This window comes from Zootermopsis nevadensis, unplaced genomic scaffold (genome assembly GCF_977971745.1).
Source record: "Zootermopsis nevadensis isolate Lab colony 2312 unplaced genomic scaffold, Znev_1.0 Znev_ptg000061l, whole genome shotgun sequence".
Taxonomy (NCBI): domain Eukaryota; kingdom Metazoa; phylum Arthropoda; class Insecta; order Blattodea; family Termopsidae; genus Zootermopsis; species Zootermopsis nevadensis.
In genome coordinates this window covers 17,022,206-17,039,637 of record NW_028259192.1, presented here as the reverse complement: position 1 = coordinate 17,039,637, position 17,432 = coordinate 17,022,206, and the positions used below count along the sequence as shown (strand labels likewise).

Sequence of the window (17,432 nt, the reverse complement as noted above, 5' to 3'; positions counted from 1 at the left end):
GAGTAAGATCACGAAGAGGCTGGCCTATTAAGGATCATTAAAATAACCCACCTCGCTCGCTCTCGCTCAACATTCCCGCCATGGGCGCCGACGTTTCAGAACTTCAGAAGGTGCTGGGTTTTGTTATAAGAACTTTCCCGGCAGACAATCTCAAAGGATTCATAGCGCAGCCCTTATTAAAGAGTCGACACCAGAAACACAAGGAACGATGGAGAAGTGCAATTTACTGATTATGCTACTTTAACATGGCACGAAATGTTCATCGCTTCTATTTAAACCGACCTACGCAGTCTATATTAATATTCAGATACATCCCAGTCCGAATCTCAGCTCGGAGATCTGAAATCGCAGGTTTTCTGTTATTTTCACTGTAGCTTCGAAAAAATTCTGCTGCATTACATCGATACGGGTCACTGCTCTTTCCTTTTACAGCTTTCAAAACACATCACCAGCTACTATCTCACCGCTCAACACCTGAACCAACGGACACCTCTCTTTAGTAGGATTTTAGGTTTCCACAGCGGTGAGTCTGCAGATGGCTGTCTTCTGGATTTCTGCACCGTGTAGTCTAATAGAAGTTTATCGACGTTTCAGAGATGCATGCTGCCTCCATCATCAGGGCGATGATGGAGGCAGCATGGACCTCTGAAATGTTGGTGGACATCTACCAGTCTATACGGCACAACCACCCAGAAAATAGCCATATTCAAACTTCTATTTCTCATCAATCATAATGACACTACCACTTCTAATTAGACGCGTTGTAGCACGTGGTCTAAGGAATGAAAAATCAAACTTCTTCATCGCACAAGCGTGGAAGTCAAATACGTCTTAGATGTTCGTAACTGCTGAAATTTTAATCCTTGTATTTTAGCCTTTCTTTCAATCAGATTTTTGCCTCATACATTACCTACTCTTAACTCTCCTCTTTGTTCTGCGGACGTTACCGCATGAATGGACAAAATTTAACTGAAAAGTTATCAAACTCTAGAGAATTTCACAATGCCTAGACTGATTAGAATTCTCTTCACGATCGTGAAATCCCAAGATATGAGACGCTGTACACTCTAGTACATTCAAGCGTCTGCTGTTCTGCTGGTCCTACTTCCATTTACAAAACTTTATATTACTCATATATATACGAATTTTAAAGTCCAGTAGTCATCGTGTGTTTTTAAATGTTAATTATTGTAAGGCAGCACGTTTCCTGGTTATATGCCCTTAAGTACCGCAGTCCCGAGTCACTTCATTCTAGAGCGTACCAACACCGCGATAAGTTCATTAATTTTAGGATTGTATGGTTACTAACCTAGCTTAGGGATTCACTGGTCCGCAGATCGAAACTTGGACACCGTTACGACAAAATCAGACTGATATACTTTTCAGCCTAGGTATATATCATAAGTACATTTCCTCACTTGTTATATTATTTCATTCCGTATAGTGTTCCCTCATATTTTCTTTAAATAATTCATATATTTACACAAAGTTATGTGCGAAGAGAAATAACGTAAAACGTAAAATGAGAGCAACAAATTAACTTTCTGCACAGAAAGTATGAAATGCCATAACAATAAAGTTTCCTCTGCATAAAATTCGGCGTAAAACATACCATTAAGAAGCTGACTGCATATGGCTTTTAGCACAAGGCATTCTGAACCAATTCACTTCTTCATCTTCACTGCTTGGTTTTCCGCTCCGACAGCTTAACCCAAGTTAATAAAAATTAAAAAAATGAAATATGAAAACAATCAGTTAAATAGAAGGCCGGGTAGTATGCTAAGCTCGTTATGACGTGACAGCGAAGACAACAAATTCCTAGCACTGCAAGGAATCAAACTCTGGTCTCTTGGTCACTTATCGGCCGAACTACTCGACTTCCTTTTAACATATATTTTCCCACGGCACAGAAATTATAGAAGTTTTAATCTCATCTGAACTTGACTGTGGACTGAAATAGCGACTACGTGTGTAATTCAACCACTGCCCATTAGGTCAGGTAACCATGAGTTAATATTCTATTTCGTATGCAATAAGTCTCTATCCATCCAAACGTGATGAGAATTTCACTTTAAGGTGGCGCAAAGAGGTTTAAATCTAACGACAAGGAAACTAGCGGAATTACAAGTATTTCCCCAAATACCAAAAATGCTGCAAACGTTTTACTTCAACTCTTGTGCAACTCACTTCTCTGTAAATATTTAAGAATATTTAAGCGTAAATCAAGGTTATATCATTTTTTTAAAAAATCCATAACAATAAAGATCTACATTACAACACTTCGACAAGACAGCAGATTGACAGATATTAAATAATAGGGGTGCATAATCGGAACATCGCCCTCATGAATGAGGCAGCAAGCACCTATGAAACGTCGGAAAACTTCTAGCAGACTACACGGCTCAACATCCCAGAAGACAGACATCGCCATATACGAAAAGGTTGACTTCTGCCTCTTAGCTTCATCTCTAGTTTCATTCCTACTGTACTTAACCATGTTTTAGACAATGAAACATAAACAAAAGTGTGGTTATGAATACTGAATCCAGCAAAATCTCACAGGAAGACATGTGCTATATCCAGACTGCAGTGGTTACAGAGTCGAATAAAATAGGGAGATTATTATGAAGGATAATTATATGTATGGATACGCAAAACAGCAGACGGTTAACGCAGTACGTTCCTCCGAAACCTGAAAGTCCACACGGCGTTACAATCCAGAAAATTAACACACGCATCTTCGCCGTCAGAACCTCAAATTTCATATACGGCTATGCCTATATTATAGTCGCAACAAAAGAAACTCTCGGTTGTATTTCTTGGCGTTGTCAAGGCAACACAACCGAGATGAACGCCCTGGGGAATCTGTAAGTCACCCCGCTGTCACTGCTGTTATCTTCTTACCGTGCCTAGCAACACAGTCCTAATTAATCCCCCCCCCTGCTCCTATTCCTCGGCCTACAGTAGACACTGTTATTTGTACGGGAACAAACACAGATATCGGTTATTGCTCAAATTTGAAGTTTCACGACGTGATTTATTGATAAGGTGTGAAAGAACTAGGTAAGAATATCAACCAACATCACGTCATTGTAATTTACAAAGTATGCGAAATACACGTATAATTACTATAATAAATTATTACTGTTTACATTTTTGCCATCACCATGAAACAAATAGGCTTTATTTGAAAGCTGACAGTTCATCACTCTGTCAAAAAAATTCTCTGAATTTATGAAACCTGAATATTCATTACAAGTTCAGAAGAGAGTAGCTCTGGAATGCAATTTGAAACAGCTGAAACTAGACCAGCACGATAAACCGCATTTATAAACATGGTGTTATCAACACACGAATCAAAGATTCTAGAGAAAGATTTAGATCTGATTATGACAGTGGATGTTTAGTTTTGTGAAGACTTGCTCATAAAATGAATAGGCTAACACAAATTGTATTCAATGAATGTATTCAATTGTTCCTAGTATAAAATCAAAAACCTCTCCACAGTCATATCCTCATAAACATGTTAAACAGTAGATAAGGACAAACAAAATGAACGTTTGAAATTTACGTCCATGCTCTAGTAACCGTAATTCTTGGTGTGAAGTGCGTACATAGAATTGCGATGCTCTCCACAGACGTTTTTTGTAAATAAGACGTAGTTTTCCTCAAAGTTATTGGAACATCTACGAGCATTCAGAATGTGAAGACGTAAAGGATACACGAGGACTGCACTTTTCAATCGCCTTGCCGATGCCGGAATACAGTAATAAAAGAGAAAGGGTATTTGTTTTTGCAAGACAGGCATAGGTACCTTAAGTTTGCTTTGGTTTCTGTAAACCAGAGACGTGTTTCTGATTAACATCAACGTTTGTGTCTTTCTATATTCAGTTCTTAAGGAGCTGGACGGTGGCAAAGTCTGTGCATATACATTACAGTATCGCTTGTGAAAATTAGTTTCGAAAACTCTGTAAATCATGTGAATCTAAAATGAATAATTATATTAATTAATAAGAACAGTAAAGTGTGAAAATATCTTCCCTTAATTGAAGCTTTAGGAATATTAAAATCGGAACGAAAATAACCCATCCGTAAAAAACAACGTAATTCATAAGAGACTGTTATTAACAAAAACAGAACTTCGGATTAATTCCTTCGTGGGTGGGAGAGAAGTTTTATAAAATAATCAGACAAAAAGTGTATCTTATCCTAAGTTAAACACTTGTGTATCGGCATGTTTTATTACTTGCTTCTTGTTTATAATCAGGTAATGGCGACAAGTTCAAACAAACGTACAATTCAATGTTAAATCGTTGTTTGTGACGTTTGTTCATTTATTTATCTGTGTAAATCTCCTACACAGTCATTCATAGTTGGAACACTTTCACAACGGCATTGGTATAATGTCGGCATCGTTGTGTTTTCATGAAAAACAATGCCTTTGCGGGATCTCTAGAGAGATCAATCAGAAAACTGTTTTCATTTCAGCTGGATGCTTAGAAATACAATCGCTATCAAATGGACCTGTTGAAGTCAAAATACAAGAGCAAATTGGACCCTTTTTTGTAAAGGGTAGATAATTCTCAATGAATAATTTGTTATGAGGCATACAACATTTTGGGAACTGAAGATTAACTATATAATACCGAAGTGAAAGATTATGAATTAGGACCTATAAATATAAAAAGAGGATGTATCTTTTCCAGCGCTGTTGAGTCGGTACTAAAATCTCCGAATACGACCCCTTCATAAAAGCTCAATATGTGTTAATAAGGGTAGACCTACTACAATGGTAAATGGCACCATAAGAGATTTCATCACCACCTCATGAATCATCAGACTACTTTTTAGACTTATAACCTATATTTAAATTTACGTCTAATTTTTATTGTATAAATCGGTTTATTTGTAAACACTTTGTGTACTTAACGTACCGGAGACAAAGTTACAAAGCACTATTCCCACACCATGTGTCTCGACGTGTCGTTGAATCCCCCTAAGGGTGAGACCGCAGGCGGCTCACAGGGTATAGATTTTATATCGAGGTTGGAGTCGGAGTCGGTACATTTTTACCGACTCCACCTAACATTGCTTCCGACTCCGACTGCATAGCCCTGGTCTTTTCATTTCCCAAATTAAGAGGTTGTAACCTGCGTTTTCGGATCGAGTCAGCTTCGAGACCATTCGTTTACAGGAGTGTCTGCAGGAAAAATCATAATATAAGCACAGCTAATACACACTTGGAATATGTAGCCAGTTTCAAATTTCTATGTGTGTATACATGTAAAGGAATTTATGCTTATGAATTTACGTACGTATGTGCTACGAGTGTGTGCATATATTCATATACTCAAATATGTACGTGTGTCTCTTCCTTGCAGGCTCACCAACCCATGTGCAAAAAAAATTCACGGACATTCGAAGTAAGAGTATTTTTCAGGTCTCGTTGTTGTGTTCCTATGCGTTAGCTTTCAAATCTCAACGTTATAATTACACACCACCGAACCTACAAGCATTAACATTACAGTTTATATAACAAATGACAAATATTCCATTGAATTTCCAACGGGTACTAATTTTGAGCATATTTTTAAATTCCTATATGCCTGAAACGTCTCATCCGGCTTAATTTACGTGTATTTTGAATATTCTCATCAATTTATAAATCCTATATTTTGTCCAGTCGTTTGACAGTTCTCCCCTCAAAATCCCAAGTATGTTCTTCCGTACGTCGTTCTCAAAATCCACTCAATGCCTTTAATTTTCCTTAGTGCCAGACACCAGGTATCACATCAACCATTATTACACATTCTCATTCGTTCCTTCATCTGCCTATTCCAGTTCATTGTGTTACAGCTAAAGTAATGGTTACACTTAACCATCATTATCCACATGCCTGGGGTGTTTGAAGCAACTCGCTCAATCAGACCCTGTTTCTGAGCTTTGTTCGGCTACGCGTATGATAATGAGTCAGTCCGTGTTACGTGCTAAATAGCCGACATGTATGCAGCCAGGAGATAACGCTAGTAATCACATTGATTCCCCAGCTCTAATCTACAGAGGCTGTCGACTTTTACAAGAGACTCAATGCAAGGCAGAACGGAATGGATTTATTAATGGAACAAAAGAGCATCAATTCGTAACCAAATCATAAATCAGAAGATATATTTTTTAACTTCATTTTATTCGCGTTTCACACAAATTGAAATTTATATAACCTATTCATTTAGCAGACTCTTGTGTACTATTTGTTAATGAAAGAACGAGATTTGTAAACATATTTTGATTAAATGTCGTAATCCATACTGAAAGTATTAAATAAAATTCAATATTGATACCATACCGACCAATCAGGACAGTTGATATGTTTTGAAAAACTGTTTAAAAAATACTCAAATATTAATCATTTCGAGTCTTCAGATAAAGTTTATAACTCTTTAAGTGATGTTCTACCGCCTTCTGACGTCGTGGGTCTTGGTGGTTACTAACGTTCCGTAGCGTTCACACTACACACCTCAATGTGTAAAATCAAAGTGTTTGTTACTGTCAACTCTACAAACATAAATTGCTACAATTCATGTTCTCTAACAAAATTTAAAATCACATTACGTGCAAAATATCCCGATAGTAATAAAAACTACATATAAATGGAATTACATCTAGACAGGTCACAAACAGGCACTCAAGCCTGATCCTGTAATTGTTAAGATGATAACTAACTTACTAACTAGATGGCTTACCGAACCCGAAGGTTCATCACCGAATTAACCAAAGACCTCCACCGGACGCTGTCGTGGGCCAACAAAATCCAGTTTCCTTCGACTCCTATCTCCCATAGATCCCGCCTGAGATTATCCTCCCATCTACGTCTAGGTCTCCCCAGAGGTCTCTTCCCCTCAGGCTTCTTAAATAGTGGACCCAACCAACTAGATGGCTTACCGAACCCGAAGGTTCATCACCGAATTAACCAAAGCCCTCCACCGGACCCTGTCCTGGGCCAACAAAATCCAGTTTCCTTCGACTCCTATCTCCCATAGATCCCGCCTGAGATTATCCTCCCATCTACGTCTAGGTCTCCCCCGAGGTCTCTTCCCCTCAGGCTTCTTAAATAGTGGACCCAACCAACTAGATGGCTTACCGAACCCGAAGGTTCATCACCGAATTAACCAAAGCCCTCTACCGGACCCTGTCCTGGGCCAACAAAATCCAGTCTCCTTCAACTCCTATCTCCCATAGATCCCGCCTGAGATTATCCTCCCATCTACGTCTAGGTCTCCCCCGAGGTCTCTTCCCCTCAGGCTTCTTAAATAGTGGACCCAACCAACTAGATGGCTTACCGAACCCGAAGGTTCATCACCGAATTAACCAAAGCCCTCTACCGGACCCTGTCCTGGGCCAACAAAATACAGTCTCCTTCAACTCCTATCTCCCATAGATCCCGCCTGACATTATCCTCCCATCTACGTCTAGGTCTCCCCAGCGAATGTTAAGATGATAATGGTCTTTAACCATTCACTTAATTTACTTACTCGACTGAATAGTCAGAGCACGCAATTAACTGTTTAAGTAATTAAATAACTCGAAAAGTTTGACTTAAATTTCAGGTACATGACACGTTTTATGTTAGTTATTTATACTGAAGACGAAATAGGAACAAAACTAAGTTTCGAGATTAAAATATGTTTAATTCGAAAATATCCAATTTCTTACAATTAATATTTATACACCCACTAGCCATATATTTATAATACAGACAGACCTGTAAACAGAACGTAAATATTTCTAAGTAGAATATGTTTATGAAATGATCATATTTACTTTCACGATAATGCTGGCTGACTGGCTGACTCACTGGTATGTATAAATTATTACAGCTAAGTGAAGGTTCCTGATAATGGCTTGGTAAACGGTGTTAAATTTCTCTTTCTAATTTTGTCCACTGTCTATGTTAGGGGTAGGGGTTCTGCGCCCACCTCACCTGTTGACGAAAGAAGGGCCCAGGTATCGAAACGTTGTCATTTTACAATTTTGTAATTTATACGATGGACGAAGCCCAAGAACCTAATTTAACAAAAATCAATGACCATATTTCAACGACGCTCGACACAAAAGGCACGGTGTTACGCACAAATCGATACGAAAAACGCAGATACGCAGAAGAACATCCAAAGGGCGCATGCTGACTATAACAATTCTAATCTTCTGGTGGTAAAACCCAGCAGTTAAACAGAGGTGTTGCCAAAGCCAGTCATTAAACACGATCCTGAGCCACTAGCAGCTACATGCTACACTTGTATCACGTTTCCTTAAGATCTATTGCCTTAAGCGCTCTCCTAAGAGTCCTTTTTGCAAGAGGCATTCTTGCCAAAATTTTGTAAGCATTTACACACGCATACTATAACAATATAAGTAATGAACGTATCATTAATTTTAACGTGACGGAGAAGAATTTATTTATGGCAATAGAAGGGTAAATAAATCCGATTCTGAATTAATCCGACCGTGTAAGGGATCACTCATATTTAAGAACATTATCTCGTTCTGGTAACTTAACAATGTAATTTAAGAATCATGAATCAGGTGCTTCTAGTCAGAGGTCTTTATACATATTTTTTTTTACATTTAATAGTTTACACATACGTAGTTGAGACAAATATAACAAAATAATCAAACAAAATAAGTGATTTATAGACAGAATTATATTCCAGTATTTCACACTGTGGACACCTCAATACAGGTTAACCGCGATCTGTACTGTAATCTACAAATTCCCTTGTTCAGTCATTCAGATAAACATATGTTCTAACCATTTCCTAACTTTAAACAAAGCATGAATATTTCACAACTTACATTCATAATAATTTCAAAATTCTTACGTATTTTAATCAATGTCTACAAGTAAGTCGTAATTTATCCTTTGTTTGTATTTTTGTGACATTTATATGACTTGTATTTGTATAACATGTATTGTATTATTATGACTTATTCTACATCCTATTGTCATCTGACTAACTTATGGATCCATGGAATGTAATAAAGATGTATGTATGTATGTATGTATGTAAAGAACAAAAAGTTCATTACAATAAATATAAAATTCTTTTAACACTTTTAATCATACTAGTATGTAACATTTTTCTGTTAAAAGGCTAATCACCTTCAAAATGCGTCATATGCAATTGAACTGTAATAAAATTGCTGTTATTCAAATACGGAAACACATCCAATTTTCTATTTGTAAACAGTAATTGCTAAACACGACCAACAATTTGTACCCCTGCAACTGCTACTGCAATCCCCAAGCAATAAATTATAAGTTTGTGACATCGTTTGATTTACACTGCAACGTACTATACAGTGCTGGACAAGGCACACTAATCATTTCTAAAAAAAGGCCTTAACTTGGCAGTTTTATGAATAAACAAAATTGTACGGTATCGGTTAGTATATTCATACAATTTATTTACGATTCCAATTACGTTTACAGTTCATGACCTTTTTGAAGATTACAGAAGACGTATTAAAACAAGTTACAATTTTGCCTCAGTTATTGCAGGCCTATAAAACATGTCGATGTTGCGTCTGCAACAAATGCGGGCTAATCTTTTCTTTTGTTCTTCCAGATGAGGTCATTAAAAGGTCCCGTCATGCTTCACTGCATAACGAAAAACATGGCAACTGGAAACATCTGCTCACGGATAAAACTTTATTTTTGTACATGCTGAGAAAATAATCACAGATTTTATTTTAGTGTAGGCTAAGAGTTAAGAGTGCATTTGTGATTGGTAATCGATATTAAGTTTAAATGTAACCCCTAAATTATGCTGGAATACCTTAAGCAAAACCAAGAAGATATTTAAACATACTCAACGAAATATAGCGGTCACGTAATTATCAATCGCGCTTAATATTAGGGAGACCTCTGGCTAATAACATATAAGCCGTCCTCAGACAATTTGCTGCATGAGTTTGAACTGAATTCGAAATGAAAATAAAATTTAAAAACAAGGTATAAACTTGTACAGTATAGTCCAAAAACAGTTTAACTTTGGAAAAACAGTGGCGACGAAGCACAGGCCAAGCTCGTGATTTTTTTTTAATTCTGCTGTTGCAACGCATTTCAGGATTAACACTGACAAACGTAATTTATTTCTGTTCACGTGAATACCAATTACGTTACCACGCTCGCCCGTCGAATATGCATAATAAGATAAACTGTATGCTAGAATGAAGGGATTACGTAGTTTTTACATACAACTTCCGAATAAAACAGTTTTACGCTGGATACGATCGTACATTGCAACGGTACAGAACGTTTCATAAGTTTGTCACCACTTATAAAGAGATACAAAAATCAGTCAATAAGTATAGATTTATACCTGGCAAAATGATTACTTTCTTACATTACCATATATAATGATAATAATACAACCATTTGCTTCATTTACAAATTACGTCTCACTGCATATGACAGTCAATCATCGTCAGAATAACCGAATCTTGACAGAGGTGGGAGTTTATTTACGATATATAATTCATACACGACACTTCATCCAGAGCTGTCTGTGATTCAAGACAGTAAAAACTGTTGTTGGGTCAATAAAATATGAAGCACATACAACAATATTTATTAAATTACAAATTTATTTTGTTATATGTGTAAATTGTACCTGGAATTGCATCTTAAAGGCGAAGATACGGTTTCGGGTACATACAGATTTTCCCTAGTATGAAATGTCACATTTTGATACAAATATGGAATTTTAAATGCTGGAATTTCCTTCAATATCTTTAAGACCTGTATTTTTTACAATGCTTACTCCCATATGATTTTATGGAAAATACACACGCATCCTGGGAAATGTAAATCACGAAGAACTAACGATCACTGTGTCAATGAAAATTAAACGAAAATAATAAAAATTAAAGAGGCTATGTTAGGGGTTGTTTTATTTCATAGCCAAGTCTTGAAAACTAAACGTAATGAGGACACACCAAAAGGGTAATTATACTGTTCTAAACTGAAGCTTAATTTTATTAAAAGATTATTCCGTCATAATCCCTTCGGCAGCCCAACGCGCCCTTTCGTATGAATATACTAATGCAGAGACAAGTGACAGTTAATCACAGTTGCAGGATTGCAGCGTTGTGCGTCACAGTTCCACGCTCCAACATTCAAGAACTTCCTGGAAGTCCCCTAAAATCTGTGGCAACAATAATCCCTCGGGAACCTTCAGTGTGGTATTAGTCGTTTATTGTGTCCATGTTTCGATGTCCACAGAGCTAAACAGGCGATTAATTAAACGCTAATTAATTGAAAATAATAAGAGTTACATTATGTTCATATAGGGACCAATGACGGGTTGATGTGAACACTGATCTTAAAACTGAAGCGATTACAAATTTTGATTAAAAAATTACATTACCTGAGATTTTAACTTCTGACTGCGTTTAAGATGTCAATAATGTTGTTCAGGATTGTAGCGTCATCTGATTACCAGGAAGGACGTGCCGCCTCCACCTTCTGTCTGACCTCACGGAATAGACATACACACAGAATTAAATTATTTCGCGTTGAGTGCTTTAATGATGTGAAATTATAAATTAATTTTCCCTGTTACTTGAATATACTTTCCGATTTCACTTTCAACTTTATCCGTACAGCATTTTAACATGAACGTGTAGTTTAAATTTCTTTTCAACAAACACTTGGGATGCTACATACAAGCAATTACGTAGAGGTGACAAGGATTCGCTGCAAAACGGAAGGGGTGTCAAACAGTACACAGCGCAATACGGTGCTTGATGGAAGCATTTGCAAAACAAATGAAAACGTAAAAGGGGCAGAAGCGAGTAACTAGATGCAATATTACCATGGCAGTAGACACAGAGCCCCGGATGTATGAGACCTCAGTGCCACTTTTATTTGCGTTTTTACTGTCAAGAGACAAGAGGAAGTGGGCACATACGTAAAATGCTGATTCGCCTTTAAAAATGCTAGCGGAAGACGTTCTGTGTTCTTAATAAACACTGCTAATTTCCTTTGAGGTAATTATTAAATGAGAGAAAAGAGACAGGAGAGAAACTGTTTCGTGCTTTCCCCGGCAACAAGCTGAAAAGAACAGTCAGAGATAGAAACATCTTCAAAGATGAGAAAGATTTAGTCTCATGCGAAATAAACCAGAGCGGACACTGACTCTCTCTGTGATAGAATTACGCAAGGCGTACCTTTTTCGTATTAATGAGCCTCGTTTGAGTTGTTCGTATTGAAGCTCTGTCCACAGAAACGTATCGAGGCAATCCATAACATACTGTTTACAAAAGGCAAACGTAAGTTATCGCCGATACTTGATCAAAGAACAGCACCGTGGACGGAGATGAGTGGCTAGTTTCACGCTCCGGTCGCTTTATGCCCGAAGAGAGAATCCCGGTTCACATCAGATTAGAGGCTAGCTGGACCCCAGAGCCAGTCTGGAGTGGAGGCGAAAAGGAAATACCTGCCTCAGTAGGAATCGAACCCCGATTATACATAATTTTTACATTACTTTTAATACTGAACTATGCGGACAGACTTCAGAGTAGGTGTCGGCTGGAATGTATTTACGGTTAATGGTGTTTTATGACACTAGTATGTCTGCAGATATGTATATGCGTGTGTATGATTATACTCCATTCAAAGAATGTAGATAATTTAATAAAGAATGTGGACTGTAACTAATAATAAGACTCCGCAATTTAAGTGTTAAATTATGTTCATATATTTTATATTACACTATATTATATGTTAAAAACCACAATTTGCGTTGCTATAGAACAAAATAATGAATGTCAAAATTTTGTGTAATTTATCGTTCTATAAGACAAGTTATTATAAATTTTAACACGATTAGTAATTCATGCCAATGAAATATGTCGAACATTATGAAAAATAATCTTATTCATTTTCTACCGGACGGTGTCCGCAGTGGCCGCGCGGTCTGAGGCGTGGGCCTTGTGCCACTTGGTCGCTGGGACCGTGGGTTCGAATCCCACTCAAATCATGGATGTTTGTCCGCGTATTTCTGTGTTCTGCTGTCCTGTGTACAGGTAGAGGCCTTGCGGCGGGCCGATCCCTCGTCCAAGAAGTCATACCAAAATGTCTATAGATCAAAACCAACGAAAAGTTGGGACCCGCAGTGCTCAGGCACTTGAAGAACGGGTCGTTCCCAGTATCCCAGTTTCTATCGGGGACTTTTCATATGCATATTGTAGGCCTATTTCTTACCTATATCTTATTACATAGTTTATGAAAGGAAAACAAAGAATAAAATTACTAAAAACAGCAACTTATTTGATAACATAATTGCATCATATGCTTAAAAGGGACTCATAAATGTGATCTGGTAACAAGGAACCAACGATGGTCCTTATCAATCAAACCTGTACATCCATATTCTTCTTGAACCTGTAAATGTTGTAGGTCACAGGTTCTCAACCTTTTCCATAAATGGGGGCCATATTCTCTGTTTGCTATTAATTCGCTGCCGCAAAGCGATAAATGACGACAGATTACTGAAAGCCATGACAATTTATTGAAAATCATAGTAATTTCAGCTCATAATTTTCTTTAACTTTCTTTAATGAGGTATTTTATACAGTTTTTGTTTGTGTTATCTCAGAACATGAGGTTTATTTATTTTCCGTTGCGATTCGCAACATTACCTCCAAGTGACCAACAACAATTCCTCGTCCTAGTTCTTTATTCAGTGTGTTCATTAAAGTGAACGCATTATCACAGCGACACGTACAGCCAATACTGACGGCAGTAATGAAACTTGCTTCTTATATCAGATGCTTATTTTACATCATTACGAAGCAACACAGTGCTACAAAAAATCACAAAGGCCGCACATAACCTACAGACGGGCCGCATGCGACAATAACTCACTCCATTACTCATATTCAGCATCTGTCCCACCCCTCACTTCATTAAAATCTTCACGTCCATCCTGAGTGTGCTCGTAATCTACGATTCATTGTAGTATCTGATATACAGCCTAGATTTCTGTCTTCTGGGTTGTCGCGCCGTGTAGTCTGGTAGAAGTTTAGCGACATTTCAGAGGTCCTTATGCCTCCATCGTCTGTCTTGTCATGGAAGCAGCAATGACCTCTGAAAGGTCGGTAAACATCTACCAGACTGCACGGCGCGACAACCCAGAAGACAGAAATCTTCAGACTCACCGACATGAAAACCTCAAATCCTATATCATCTGACCCATAGTTAATAAATCTAGCATTAACACAGCCTCCTTAAATGCGGCACACAACCTCACATATGCCACAAGTAATTTGAAACCTGAGTATTACCTTCACGAATTAAAATAAATATCATAAATTAAATAAATTTTTAATAGTACTTAAGTAACTCCTCGCTACGAAATTATAAAAGCAGAAAATTGTATTATCTTTTAGTTGTAAAGAGATAGTCCGAAAAAAGTGAAATACAACAATACAGTCAAGTACCACTTTCATTTCCTTGGTAAAAAAAGCTGATAATTACCTACAATACTACACGGGAAATGGACGAATAGCACGGCATCATAACCCAGAAGACCACAAACTCTCTCCGCTGTCTAAAGCTGAAACCTAACCTAAAATTAATTTCCTCACAGTTTCAGCGCATCTATCATCCACTGGAATCGCAGTAAAAAAAATCCCATAGCAGCATCGAGAGTATCGATCTATCAAACAATATAGTCGTTCTACGCACATCAATTATAACAGAAGCCTGCCAAATAACAAGTTCATCTTCAATTTACAATCTCCCATTGCAGAGAAGACACGTACGTTTCACGCACAACGAATTCACTTCATACAAGTATTACGCCCACAAATCAATCCATATGTAATATGCATTAAAGACTATTTTATGTCCCAATATTTAATTAATTATCGATCGACAATATTAATTTAGGAAAGCAGATAATATTTCAGAATAATTTTATGTGTTCCATCTAATAAAATAGGAGAAATCTACGTACTAATGATCATAAAACCCTGAACTAAAAGGTACTCTTGTTTGGACAACAGTCAAAGTAAAATGAAAAATTCCTAGACGTTTTTTTGAAAAATAAATTAAGCTATAAGTTTTCATCACGGCTAGATTGTTGGCAGACGATACATTTCGATCCTGGCACTATCATGTGTGTATAAATGATACACCTCTAGAACTTCTATAATAAACAACTGACGCAGAACAGCTGATTTTTTTCCCCGTTAGATAATGAAATATTCCTTGAAGTTTGGCCGCATCTTTACTGAATTTTACTCATGTGGAAACCATTTATGAAAGTTCATCTAACTAGGAATGAAGATAAAAGAGTGTACGGGGACAAAGCGAAGAATAAAAAGACTAAACAGTGTAGTAGTTAATGTGAAACGCCCATGGAAGTAAGACAAGCAAAAAAAACGTTATTGACATGCAAATGAAGATGTGTCGTAAAGCTGCTTGAAGAAAAGGGGTGATTCAAATGTAATTATGAACGAATGAAATTATTATAAAAATCAATTATCTATCTCCACGTTTAATTTGTGGTTATGCAATGCCCAGAGTCCACTGAAATCGTTTCTGTAGAGGAATATCACCAGCGGCAAATGGATTTAAGTTTATCCCAGAGACGACGCTGAACAGACAGGAAACATAACATTATTTCGCGGTGGGTGATACATCAGGTCAGGTCAGGTCAGGTCAGGTCAGGGTTTGTAGGTGGTCTGGGAGGCTAAAGGAAACCACAACAATAGGGTTTTCGGTGTCCAGCATAGATTCAGATTAGGTTCCGACTGATTGCAAGTCAGATAAGTTAATGCAACGAAAATCTGTTTGGTTGATAAGATAAGAATCACGTGTATTACGCACATTCACGTATGCTTTGCAAGAGAAGATTTTGTTAATGTGATCATATTTGAGTTCAAGACATAGGAGTAAAATAAAGCATATTTAATGTATTACTTACAAATTGCATTCAACGTCTGATATTATAAATTATTTTCTTTGTGAGATGCAATAGGTACACTTAATATTCACACGTGAGTAAAGTGTTTTAGTTTTTGTACCAAATGAGGCACAAGTATTAGTTTTATACTCATACATTCGGTTATGTATTGCTACTGACTGGCTGTTTCGTAAACGTTTACCAAAAATAAATGTTATTACTCTCCTCCCATTCTATGCTACATAACCCAGTAATATAATATTAAGCTTCAATTCAGTTCAAGGTAGGTTCCAGATAAACGGCAATTACATTTCCACGAAAGACAAATCATTGGTGTAAGTTCATCTTTATTATGTCAACCATCACGGAATTACATGCTACAAGGCCATGGAAAGAATTCGCGCCCCCTCCCACCAACAGTACAGTTTTGTTAGCTTTGCTACGCTGCAAGTTCTGAGCTTCCTTCGCTTGAAATGGCTCCGCTATTCATGTTGTGACCTCGATTTATCCAATTTTAGGACGAATGCTAAAGTGCTTGTCCAAAGCTTGTCACCTCAGTCTCTTCGTAACAGAGATTATATCATCAAAACTGAACTTTAAAAAATCACACGACATAAAGAAAACATTCAGGGACACAAATTATACAAAAATTATCAAGAAACAGCACGAAGAAGGATTTTCGTGAACGATTATTACGATCACCGAGTCCAGGTAATTTTCCAGTGGGAGAAAAAATATGTTGCAAGCCACTAATCTAGTTGGACTTAAGGCTAACCATTAACGAACCGAAGCAGAAACCCCCTTGAGGTACTACTATATCGGAAAGAAACTTCGACCTCTCGATATATCCAAGGTTCCGCCTGATAGTTTCATTAAAACTTCGAAGACCCGATCATCACTTGTGATCAGATGCTATCAACCAGGTACAAGCTCAACCCTTCGCAATATTCCTCTTTGCTACGCTGCACAGAATCTGTAGACAACATTAAAAGAGTTCTTATGCTCGAACAAAGTAAAACGGATAAACATTTCAGAACATACGCAAAGAAAATATCGTTCTCTAAAACGTAAGGCTATATGTTTCGATGTTAAATGCATCATCTTCAGTTGATGTATTTCGATTCCAATTTCATCACATTGAAGCTTCATGTTTCGATAAAATTACATCATATTTAGACTTGAACGTTATACAGTTTGCATCGAGGCTTGTAGTATTGTATTTTGCATGTGTGTATATATACATATAATAGTATGTATAGTAATGTAATGACGTTTTGACGCTGTAGGCATTAACTGTTAATTAACCGTATAGACATTCAAAAACAGTGATGTGAAAATATGTAATTCGAAAAATGTTCTGCCATAAGGACAAATAACCATTCTGCGAAGCAACAATCATTACCAATCGTCTATGAGCAATTCTACATCACAGATAAAAATATAGGCTAATAGGAACACTTT

At 37.2% G+C, this 17,432-nt stretch overlaps 1 protein-coding gene across 1 annotated transcript in view; it reads left to right on the top strand.

Annotated features, from left to right (window-relative positions):
• Nucleotides 1-17,432, top strand: part of LOC110836992 (lachesin) — a 170,185-nt gene that overhangs the window by 22,710 nt on the left and 130,043 nt on the right. The window lies entirely within an intron of this gene.